Source organism: Equus caballus, chromosome 7 (genome assembly GCF_041296265.1).
Source record: "Equus caballus isolate H_3958 breed thoroughbred chromosome 7, TB-T2T, whole genome shotgun sequence".
Taxonomy (NCBI): domain Eukaryota; kingdom Metazoa; phylum Chordata; class Mammalia; order Perissodactyla; family Equidae; genus Equus; species Equus caballus.
In genome coordinates, this window is record NC_091690.1 from 64,511,782 (window position 1) to 64,524,709 (window position 12,928).

Genomic DNA, 12,928 nt, shown 5'->3' on the forward strand with positions numbered 1-12,928 from the left:
TATCTGGTTGGTTAAAGAAAATCATCTAACTGTTCACATCAATAAGCATTTATTGAGCACTTACCATGTGCCAGTCATTGTGATAGTGGCTGATGACAAAGTAATGAATGGCTTCTGCTTTCAAGAAGCTTCCAGTCCAGTGGGGAAACAGTACAGATATGCAGAGTAATACTCAGAATACAATGGAGTATTTTTCACAACTGAGGTATTTTCAAGGCAGGCTGCAGGGTGCTGGTGCCAGGTAAGCCTGGGCTCATATCCCTAGTACTTCTTAATGACACACGGACCTTGGCCAGATAATCTCATCAATCATCAGTTTACCCCTCTGTTTGAGCTAAACAATGCCATCACATAAGACTCTTTTGAGATGCACCATAGTATCAGACTTAGATATCATCAAGGTAATCTGCCATAATTTACTATTGCTCTATTATTTTTGAAAAATAATACATGTACCTGGTGAAAAAAATTCAAACAGTACTGAAGTATAAGTCTCTCTACCAACCTTGTCCCTAGCTCACCTCCTCAGAGGCAACCACTCTCTTCGGTCCTTTGTATATCATTCCACAGATGTTTTAATGCTCCATATATATACATATATATCTTAGAAAATTTCATACAAATGATAGCATCCTATATATACTGCTCTGTACTTTGCTTTAATTTATTTTGGATATCTTTCTATATCAGTACAGATGGATTGCATCATTCTTTTTAATGGCTCTGTAGAATTACATTTTATGGATACACTTCAATTTACATAACCATCACCCTGCTGATAGACATCTCAGTTATTCTGATCTTTTGCTCTTACAATGCTGCAATGAATATTCTTCACATATATCTGTGCAAGTGTATTTCAGTAGGCTAAATGGGATGCTGGGTCAAAGTTACAGTCATTTTGATAGATACTGTCAAATTGTTCTCCAGAAAGATTGTGCCAATTTATACTCCCAACAACAATGTATAAGAATATTTCCCCATACCCTAGTCAAAATAATGTATCATTAAACTTTTTGATTTTTGCCAAACTGATTAAAAATAATATCTTACTTAGTTCTAATTTTCAGATCTCCTATTTTAAAGTGAGGTTAACATTTTTATCATGTATTTAGAAGCCACTTATAGATCTTTTTGTTCAGAAAGTTTGCCATAACTTAATCCAATAATAGAAAATTGAAGAATAGAAGGGGGTGGTTAACATAGAACACCCTGTTTGACACCAGAGACGAAAGATGAAGGAGACAAGATCTATGCAATGAAGATTGGTCATTAAAAGTATTTAGGCAAGAGAAGTTGATTCATAATTAGAAAGGCATTTTGAGAAGCGCTGGACAGTGTGGAAGATGGATTGGAAATGGCAAGACTGGAGGAAGAAAAATAAAATAAAAAGTTATTGCAATAATCTAAGAAAGAGACAATAGTATCCTGAACTAAGGCACTGCCAGAAAGAATGGAGAGGAAACCAATTTGAAAAGCCTTTTTTTTTTTTTTAAAGATTTTATTTTTTCCTCTTTCTCCCCAAAGCCCCCCAGTACATAGTTGTATATTCTTCATTGTGGGTCCTTCTAGTTGTGGCATGTGGGACGCTGCCTCAGCGTGGTCTGACGAGCAGTGCCATGTCCACCTCCAGGATTCGAACCAACGAAACACTGGGCCGCTTGCAGCGGAGTGCGCGAACTTAACCACTCAGCCACGGGCCAGCCCCCTGAAAAGCCTTTCAGAAGCAGAATCAAAAGAACTTGATGACCCAATAAATGCCGCATATGAAAGAAAGAAATAATTTAGGCAAAGAAATGGATTAAAAAGAAAGAGAACACATGGGAGAGATTTTGGCCTCTAATATTACTAAACACCTACTAAGTAAGTGTTTTGATTAGTTATATATATATATATATATATATAGGAAAATTGAACAAATTAAAATAATACACATACACATTGCATTTATTCAATTTCCCAGTAACCTTATTAGGGAAATATTACAATCCATTTAAATATTAACCAAATTAGAAAAGTAAGTAATGTGTAAAATAAAAAAACCATTGGATTGTCCTGATTCATATCAAAATTCAACATCAGACATATCTAACTGCAAAAGTGATGCCCTGTACACTGTTCCAAGTTGCCTAGGCTTAAAGAAAAGATTCAGGGAGAAAAAATGATCTTACATCATGCAGGGAAGCAAACTGCCCACAACACTAGCAAAGCACCAGGAATTATTCCCTGAGCTTCTGTATCATCAGTTTAGTTTAAATATGACAATTCTCAGAGGAACCCACTATAATTCACAGCTGTCTCCATTCTGAATTGACCAGGGTCACCCTCTCTACAGAAAATAAACCCTCTTCCATTTCCCCTGTCATTTTTCTGCAACTCATTTGGGAAAACATGTCAAATTGTATTAAGACTTTTGACACTGTAAAAATAGCTATATTCAAATGTTTCACAAAAATGCCTCACCAAGAAGATAACATCTTCATTAAATATATTGACTGTTAAATTGGATGGGGATTGTGAACACATAATTAACATAACTGCTTTGGAAGAGTAATGGGCTGTTAGCAAAAAAAAAAAAAAAAAAAAAGGGCTCATTATTTAGACCTGGATGTTATGTAGTATCTGTAAAAGTAGACCCTACATCACTGTCTATCTTGAAGAAATCATAGATTTATATTTCACTTTTAACACTAGTCAACTTGCTAGCTTCCTTCCATATGCATTATTATTTTATTCTCAGTCTTTTCATCAAATAGATGCCTTCATCATTGTAACCAGCTAGTGTTTGCTGAGCCTAGCAAGGTAATTGATTGCATGGCTGTTTAGTCTTTTGTTCCCAAAGCTAATTATACACTTCATACTACGTACTTACTGAAGTCTAAAAAAAAAAGGTAAACACTAAGCCAAATTCAAAAATATGAATGAGAATATCTAACTATAAATAAATGAACATTAATTTCCCAGATATTGAATTATGAGTAAAAGTAGAGAAAGGACATAATAACTCTTCAGAAAAATAACGCAAAAGTACAAGTTTCAAGTTTCTCAAATTAGGGCCAGGATAAAGAGAGAACTTGGTGTCAGATCAGGTGAAAACGAGAAGGAAGAGGAGATGAGGAATCCCAAAAGGCTATGATGGCCTTTGCAAACATCTGAGGACTGGGCAGCATAAGAAGAGAGATCAGCCTTGTTCTATAAGAGAATTCAGACAGGAAACTCAAGAGCAGAGTCTGCCAGGAAAGAAACTTTCTAAGAGAGTTGTCCCTTTCCCTGAGCTTCCCTGAGAGAGGCATGAATCTTGATTATCCATGTTTCTTGGGGCGCCATACAGTACCTGACAAAGTATAGGGTTTGTGGAGTGAACTGAATAAATGGAATGAGCTGCCATGGGAGGTAGTGAGTTCTCTATCACTGGAGGTGGCTAGGAAGTTGGAGTGAATCTGAGAAAACAGAGGTCTAGAGAACATGCTTGATTATGTTCATGATCCCTTCCAACTACGATTCTTTTTTTCTTTGAGGAAGATTAGCCCTGAGCTAACGTCTGTGCCCATCTTCCTCTACGTTATATGTGGGACGCCTACCAAGAGGTGCCACGTCGACACCTGGGATCTGAACTGGGGAACCCTGGGCCGCTGAAGCGGAATGTGTGAACTTAACCACTGTGCCACCAGGCCAGCCCCATAACTGTGATTCTTATATTTCAAAATTCCCAAGAAGTTTGAAAATCTTTAGCATAATGTGATCAGCCTGTTCTCTGCCACATTTCAAAACATATTTCCAGTCTACTCACTTCTGTCCATCTCTGTTGTTACTTTCTTAGCCCAAGCCACCATCTTGACTACTGTACTGGACCCCTAAAAGGTTTCCTTGATTCCACTTTTGCAGCCAATGTACTCTCTAATATGGTAATGAGTAGACAGCCCTCCCACTTAAAACCCCTCAATGAAAAAAAATAAGAGACATAAAAAGTAGGAGGGAGGAAGTAAATTGTATATTGTTTATAGATGATATAATTGCTTACCTGGGGAAAAAAGAGAATAAACTGAATAACTTACAGACAAAAGTAGAATTTAATTCAGTGGTTGGGTTAAAAAATTAACTCATAGAAAAATTAATATGCACCCTTCAAGCAAACAAACAATGACCAGTTTGAAAATATTAACGATATCAACAAAAACGACAACCGTCTGGGAAGAAATTGTAAGAAATGCACAAGGTCTATGTTAAATGCTAAGGAACACAAAAGATTTGAACAGGGGCCAGCCCTGTGGCCCACTGGTTAAGTTCCCACTCTCTGCTTTGGCGGCACAGGGGGCATCCCACATGCCACAACTAGAAGGACCCACAACTGAAAAGATTTGAACAATTAGAAAGGCAGCCCCTGTTCATGGATAGGAAGACTCAAGATCAGAAACAAAATCTATGATTTAAAACTCATCTAATAAAAATCCTAACAAAATTTTCTTTTGGAAATAGATAAGCTGATTCTCAAATTCATAGGAATAAAATAAATAAAAATAGCAATAAATACTCTAAAAATAAATTCAAGTCCTACCAGTTATTAAAACATTCTAAGGTTACAATAACTAAAACAAAAAAGAGATCAGTGAACAGAAGAAAAACTATAAAAAATACAATCAAAAACACATTGGAATTTAATATATAAAAAGGTCTCATTTCAAATTATTGGGGAAAGATGTCTTAGTCAATAACTCTTCATAAAACGCAGGACAACTATCTGGAGGAAAAAATTAGCCTGGAGCATACCTCATTCTGTATACCAAAAATAAATCAAAGATTTAATTGTTATTTTAGAATTACTAAGGGAAAGAGGAGGTATTTTATAATTTTTCTTTTTCTGAGGAAGATTTGCCCTGAGCTAACATCTGTTGCCAATCTTCCTCTATTTTGTATGTGAGCCACCATCACAGCATGGCTGCTGATAGATGAGTAGTCTAGGTCCATGCCCAGGAACTGAACCCGGGCCATTGAAGAAGAGGGCACCAAACTCAACCAGTAGGCCACTGGGGCTGGTACAGTATTTTATAATTTGAGTGAAGAAGAGGAATAAACAAGTTGTCATTATTCACACATGATATTGTTACATACATAGAAAATCTAGAAGAATCTACAGATAAATTATTAGACTTAAAAAGTGAGTTTAAGCAGGTTGCTGGATAAAGGGCCAATATACAAATCAATCGTATTTCTATATTTCAACAATGAACAGTCATGAATGAAATTTTTAAAAAGATAACATTTAGAAGTTTCAAAGACAGTACTGAGGAATAAATTCACACACAAAAAATGTGTGAGATCTCTACATAGAAAACTGTAAGCTTTGTTGATAGAAATTACAGAAGAACTAAATAAAGAGAAGGCTTTACTGTGGTCATGGATTAGAAGACGCAATGATTTTAAAGATGTTAATTTGCCCCTTATTATCTACAGACTCAATGCAGTTCCCATCCAAATCCCAAGAAGACTTTTGTTTGTGAAACTCTATAAGCTGATTCTAAAATTTATGAGGACATGGAAAGGACCAATAATAGCCAAGACACTTTTGAAAAAGAATAAGTTAGGAGTAATTACTCTATCAGATAGCAAGACTTCTGATAAAGCTATAGTAATTAAGGCAGTATGGTAACGGTGCAAGAAAGAAAATAGACCAATGGAACACAAAGCCCAGAAATGAACTGCCACAGAAACACCTGATTTATAACAAAGGTGGCACTTCAAAACAGTAGGGAAAGGACAGTCTTTCAATAAATGGCGTTGCATCATTAGATATCCATATGCCAAAAAAAGGTAAGACAATATACAAAACTTAGCACTGAGTAGATGATAGCCCTAAATATGGCAAACAGAATAATAAAACTTCTAGGATGTTACATAGGAGAGTATCTACCTTGAGGTAGATGAAAATTTCCTAAACAGAACCCAAAAAAGCACAGTACAGGAAAAGATTGATGGGTTGACTACTTTGAAATGAAGAACTTCTATTCATGCAGAGACAGCATTAAGAAAATGAAAAGGCAAAGCACAGATGGAGACGAGATGTGTGTAACACACACAGTATACTAGGATTTATATCTAATATATGGGGAAAACACCTACAAACCATTAAGAAAATGTCAGACAATCCAAATTTATAAACGGGCATGTATCTTCAATAGGCATGTTGCAAAAGAGGATATTCAAATGGCCAATGAATATCAGTATTCCGGGAAATGTTAATTAAAACCACCATGATATACCACAATATATGCACTAAAATGGCAAGTATCAAAAATGCAAAAGAAGGAAAAGCATGTGGAGCAGTAGCTCTCACATATTGCTGATGAGACTATGAATTGGTACAACCAACAGGGAAAACCCTTTGGTATTAGCTGTGGAAGTTGCATGTGCACATACCTATGACCCAGTAATTCTGCTCCTAGGAACATACCCTATAGAAATGCATGCACATGTGCATCAAGAGACATATACAAGCACATTCACAGCAGCATTTAGCATTATTCATAAGAGCAAAAATCTGGAAACAATCAACACGACCATAAACAGTACAATGAATAATAAATGGTGGCATATTTTTATAACAGAAAATTATACAATGAAGAAATAAACACACAACATATTGAGCTAAAGAAGTCAGATATAAAAGAATATTGTTGTGTATATTATTTCATTCTTAAAGCTTAAAAACAAGCGAAAATTAAACTATAGTCTTTAGGAATTCATTATTACACAGTAAAACTATAAAGAAAAGCAGGAAGTTATTACCATGAAAATCAGGACGGTGGTTACCTTTTGATGTGAGGGAGGGGGCGTAAGAGGGCTTTGGGGATGCTAGCAGTGTTCTATTTCTTGATATTGGTGGTGGTTACATGGCTGTTTGCTTTGTGATCATTTATTGAGTTATACGTTTTGTTTTACGGACTTTTCCGTATATGCATTATATTTCACAATTTGAAAAAAGGTTTTTAAAAAATCATTCCAGAGTGGAAGCATATGTGGCAAAATGTCAACATTGCTGCAACTAGGTGAAGGGTATATGGGTATTGGACTGGTCTTTCAACTTTTCTGTAACTTTTAACATTTAAAACAAAGTTGGAGGAAAAACTCTCTTTTGATCTAACTTCCCCGTGGCCACTGCCCCGTTTTAACCCCTTACCTTACACCAAAGCTCCTTGGAAGTGTTTTCTAGATTCAGGGTCTCCAGTTCCTTTCCTCCAACTCTCTGCTGAATATACTCCTACCGGGGTTTTGTTTCCACTACAGCAGTGAAACTGCTCCTCTCAAGGTCACCAGCGACCTCCACGTCACTAAATCCAATGGTCACGTCTCAGTCCTCGCCCTTATTTTCCATCCTCAGTATTTTACACTGTTGAGCTCTCTCCTCCCTGAAACATTTTCCAGCTTCCAGGAGACTTGCCTGATTTTTCTCTTACTATTCCAGATGCTTCTTGTCATTTCCTTTCCTGGTGCTCTTCATCTCCCCTGACCTCTAACTATTGTGTGGCCCAGGGCTCTGCCCCTGCATGGCACATGGACACTTCAAATCTTTACTTAAATGGAATTTTTTTGGTGAGGCCTTATCTGGCCACTCTTATCTAAAATTGCAACCCTATCCTTCTTAACTCCTTTTCTTAGTTTGTTAAAATATTCTCCTCACTACTATCTAAAAATGCTACTTTACTTATTTATTTTGTTTACTGCTTGTTTCCCCCACTAGAATGTAACTTTTGAGAGTTACTTTCAGTGATCCTGCAGCATGTCCAGAGCCTAGAACAGTGTCTGGCACATATCAGGTCCTCAATCAGAGTTTGTTGAATACTTAATAAATTGCACTTTTAAGTAAAATCCGTAGTCACAGCTTACAAAACTCCGCTTAATTTGTCTTCTGCCAGCCTCTCTACTCTCATTTCATACCCCTTTAATTTCTCTAAACATACCAAACCCTTCCCCCTCAGAGGCCTTTGCACTTACTGTCCCCTCTGCTGAGAAAGCTTTTTCCTGGCTCTTCACATAATTGGCACCTCAGGGCTCAATTTAAATATTCACTCCTGGGGCCAGCCCTGGGGCCTAGTGGTTAAGCTTGGCATACTCTGCTTCAGAGGCCTGAGTACAGTTCCCTGCATGGACCTACACCACTGGTTGGTGGCCACGCTGTGGCAATGACCCATGTACAAAATAGAGGAAGATTGGCACAGATGTTAGCTCAGGGTGATCTTCCTCAGCAAAAAATAATTTAAAAATAAATATTCCATCCTCAGAAAAGGCCACTCTAACCACTCTATTTTGCCTCCCATCCTACCCATTTACTCTTTCATACACTTCCCTGTTTAGCTCCTTCACAGTGCTTATTTATCTATCACAACTGTCTTGTTAATTTATTTGATAACTTTTCTTGTTGCTAATGTTGTTTTGTCTGTCTACCCTGGTAGAATGTGAGCTTCATGAGAGTAGGGGTCTAGTCTGTCTGCTTTTCTCACTGATATTTCCCCCAGGATCTAGCACAGTCCTGGCACATAGTTGGTGGTCAATAAATGTCTATTGAGTGAATGAATGAATAAACGATTAAGTAAAGAAATGAATGAAACAACTTTCTCAGTGTTTAGAGAAGGGTTCAAATAGACACAAAGAAGCAACGTCATCACTATTGAGGAAAGGGCCAAGGACATTTGTCCTGACGCATCAAGAGCCCAAGAATGACATACTCAGCATTCCTTTAGAGTCAACCTCCTTACAAGATCCTTTTTCCCTCTGAACAGTCTGACCAGTTAATGAGGGATAAAGAGCAAATGTGGAAATAGTCCACCTGCACCAAATGGGCTCCTTTTGATGTACTAATCAGAGATGGCCTGAAGTGCTTGGTTATGGATAATTAAGGACAACTGGGCTTTGTGCTTGAAACAATGATGGCTATGTGGGAAGAGGAGTAGGAGGGTGGCTTCCTGGTTGGGGGCAAAGTACACTGTGTGTCCCACCCACATCTCCACTTATTTTGTTATTACTATATGTTTGAAAGAAGGTTTTACAGCATATTAAGGTCAGGTTTAAAGGAAAAAAGACACCACAATAGAGAAAAATGAAACTTGGAGTGGAGAAGTTAGAGGGGCAGAGAGGTGATCAATTTCATGAGAAGGAGGAGCCACTAAAGGCCAGGCACTTCACTTAAATGATACCATTGAATCTTCATAATAACGCTTCATGGTAACTATATAATTCCCATTTATCAGATGAGAAGACAGAAGTTTAGAGATATGAAGGATTTGTTCAAGTTCACACAGAAAGTAAGCAGCACCTTGGTTGAAACCTCAATCCCTCTGATGTCAAGTTCATACATTTCCCACCATACCTGGAATCTGCCCCTTGTTCCTCCAAATGAATGGTCCTGGACCCCCAACGCTGTGAAGCCTGAGATGATGGCCCCAGATTTCCCTCTGCAATGCTAACCTATCATGTATTTCTCTTCATTCTTAGTGACTAGCATAGTGCCTGCTATACAGCTGGTTCTTCAATAAAGGTCTATTGAATGAAAAATGGAAGAATGAGGGGCTGGCCCCGTGGCCGAGTGGTTAAGTTAGAGCACTCCGCTGCAGGCGGCCCAGTGTTTCGTTGGTTCGAATCCTGGGCACGGACATGGCACTGCTCATCAAACCACGCTGAGGCAGCGTCCCACATGCCACAACTAGAAGGACCCACAATGAAGAATATACAATTATGTACCAAGGGGCTTTGGAGAGAAAAAGGGAAAAAATAAAATCTTAAAAAAAAAAAAAAGGAAGAATGAACAAATGAACAAAGGACATGTCTTAAACTATATGGCTTCCCCTATGAATCACATGCTGAGAAGCAAAGACAGTTCCTAGGGGTCTTCCTCCCCACTGCAGTTCTCCAGGGAAAGGATGTCTCTTTAAGAACAGCTCAAAAGATATTAGCAAAAAGCAGCTGCAGTCAGTCTAGTGTTGTGCTTCCGCAGCCCTGATCTGGGCAATACTCTGCTTTGCTGTAAAAACCATAGGAGTGTCTTCTGCTGGTGTAGGAGCTGCCAATAACAATAGCTAGCATTTATGGAGCACATACTATGTGCTAGGCACTGTGCTAAGCCCTTTTTATGTTTTACTTTATCTAACCCCAAAAAGCCTGAGAGAGAGAGAGAGATAAATCTGTTATCTCACTTCATAGGTAAGAGAAAGGAGGTTTTGGCCTGACTATAACAATCAACTGCCACTTTGTGGGGCAAATACTTTAAAGTCCCTACTTTTCTCTCTCCTTTCTCTTCTTCCCATCCTTTCTTAAGATGTAAAAATATAATGCCTACAGAAACTCAACTGTTTGAAAATAGAGGCATCAGGAAAAGATTTGCCCAGTCAAAAGACCCAAGAACCCATAAGACATTGCATTTGCCCTGGTGAATGTGGTAGGACAGGGCTGCTGTCAAAAATACATTGTTTTAGGGACCAGCCCAGTGACATAGCTGTTAAGTTTGCACGCTCCACTTTGGCAGTCCAGGGTTCACAGGTTCGGATCCCAGGTGCAGACCTACACACCACCCATCAAGCCATGCTGTGGCAGGCGCCCCACATATAAGATAGAGGAAGATGGGCACAGATGTTAGCTCAGGGCCAATCTTCCTCAGCAAAAAGAGGAGGATTGGTGGCGGATGTTAGCTCAGGACTAATCTTCCTCAAGAAACAAACAAACAAACAAACATTGTTTTAATAGCAGAGAATGCATTAAATTTGATGTCAAAAGCCCTGAATTTGAGACCCAGTTCCATGACTGTGGGTCTTTGACTGCCATTAACCTTGAGGACCCTCAGCTTCCTCACGTATAAAATGGGGATAATACAAATCCTTTCCCCCATGGGTTTATACTAATGGTCAAAAGAAGGAACGTGATTTGGATAGAGTGAACCTGTCTATAAATGCTAACTATTCTTCTGTTTGGAGATGAGCTGGGCTTCTGCAGAACTCGCAAAGATCAGGGTCCACCAAGCAGCCCCAGTAGAGTGTTCCTTGCCATCAGAGATGACGACAGTGAGCTTGTATCCAAGGTTGGAGGCTATCAGGAGCTGTTTCTGTGCAGACATTTGCTTACGGAAACAAAGAACTGGAGGCAGGAAGGTTTCTGAGGCACCAGAACATGAGTTCCAGGTAGGGTACTATATTCAGAGCCATACAAGTGGGGTGAAGGAGACCATCTGAATATGGTATATTTCTCCCTTTATTTATATGTTCTTTAATGTCTTTGAACAAAGTTTTAGTCTTTTCCCTAGAGACAGACACATCTTTCGTTAGATTAATCCTAGGTACTTGATAGTTTTAATGCCATTGTAAGTTGTGTATTTTAGAAACTTTAAAACACTATTTGTGGCTTGTATATAAAAATGCAATTGATTTATATGTATTAGTCTTGTAGCCAAGAAACTTTCTAAGCTCTTATTAAGTCTAATAATTTATATGTAGTCGTTTTTTGATATTCTTTCTTCCTTTCCAATCCTTAATACCTTTATTTATATATTTTTCTTGCTTTACTGAGGTGGCTAGGTTCTCTAGGACAATGGTGAATAAAAGAATTCTCATTCTTGATCTCAAAGGGAAATTTTTTGTCTTTTAACCATTAAGTATGATATAGTTTTTAAAGTTATCTTTTATCAACTTAAGAAAGCTTCTGCCTCCCTAAGTGTAAATTTTTTTATAGATATCTTTTATCAGTTTAAGAAGTTCTCTTCCACTTCCAACCTGCCACGTGTTTTGTTTTTATGAGTGGATGTTAAATTTTATCAAAATCAGTTAAGGTATAAATCACATTTTTTATTTTTAAAATATTAAACCAAAATTATATTCCTGATATAAATACATGATCATGATGCATATTTTGGATTTGCTTTTCTAGTATTTTATTTAAGATTTCTATATCATATTCAAGAGTAAAATCAGCCATTTACCTTTGCAAAGTGGGTTTTCTTATCAATCTTACAAAGTGGGTTTTGGTAACTGCATTTTACTTATGACTCCTAAGAAGTTGAATAACTCACCAATGCCACATAGAGCTAGTTAGTGGTTATGCCAGGACTGAAAATCAGGTCTGTCTGAACACAAAGCCTGTTTGTTCCCTCTAAGCCACATAGCTTCCGTGAACATTTATTAAGGCTTCAAAGCCAACTGCCTAGCTCCCACATGTTTCTAAGACAGAAGATAGAAGGGAGGAGCATGATAAGGGTAATAGCAGCAAATAGTCTTGGGAGGCTGTGCTAATATTCTGATTCACCAAAGCCAAGAAGAAATAATTCATCTGCATTTGAGGAGAAAATCTGGAGTCAAGTGCCTAAGTAGCTATCCATGCAATTCTATAGGAATCAATTTTGCAAATAAGCATGAAAAAGAGGAAAACACAGCAACAGTTACTAGATCAAAAATATGACATGAGATCATTCAGAGACCAAGAGTAATCCAAATTATAGGAATTCAATTTCTCAAGACAAAAATATGGCTCCAGGGGAGCTGGCCCCCGTGGCCAAGTGGTTAAGTTCACGCGTGCTGCTTCAGCAGCCCAGGGTTTCGCTGGTTCGAATCCTGGGCACGGACATGGCACCACTCATCAAGCCATGCTGAGGCGGCATCCCACATGCCACAACTAGAAGGAACCCCAACTAAAAATATACAACCATGTACTGGGGAGCTTTGGGGAGAAAAAGGAAAAATAAAATCTTTGGAAAAAAAAGGCTCCAGTTAAGTATTGTAATGTCTAGAAGTGAAGGAAACTATTGGTAATATACAGGCTAACTTGAGGGAGAAATCTAAAATGCACATTTCAGCTCCTGGATTTGAATAAACAAGAGAAAAACCTCATCAAGATGGAAGAAGGATTCCCGAGGCAGTACAGAAAATGTATTCAGGGCTGGCTCCGTGGCTGAGTG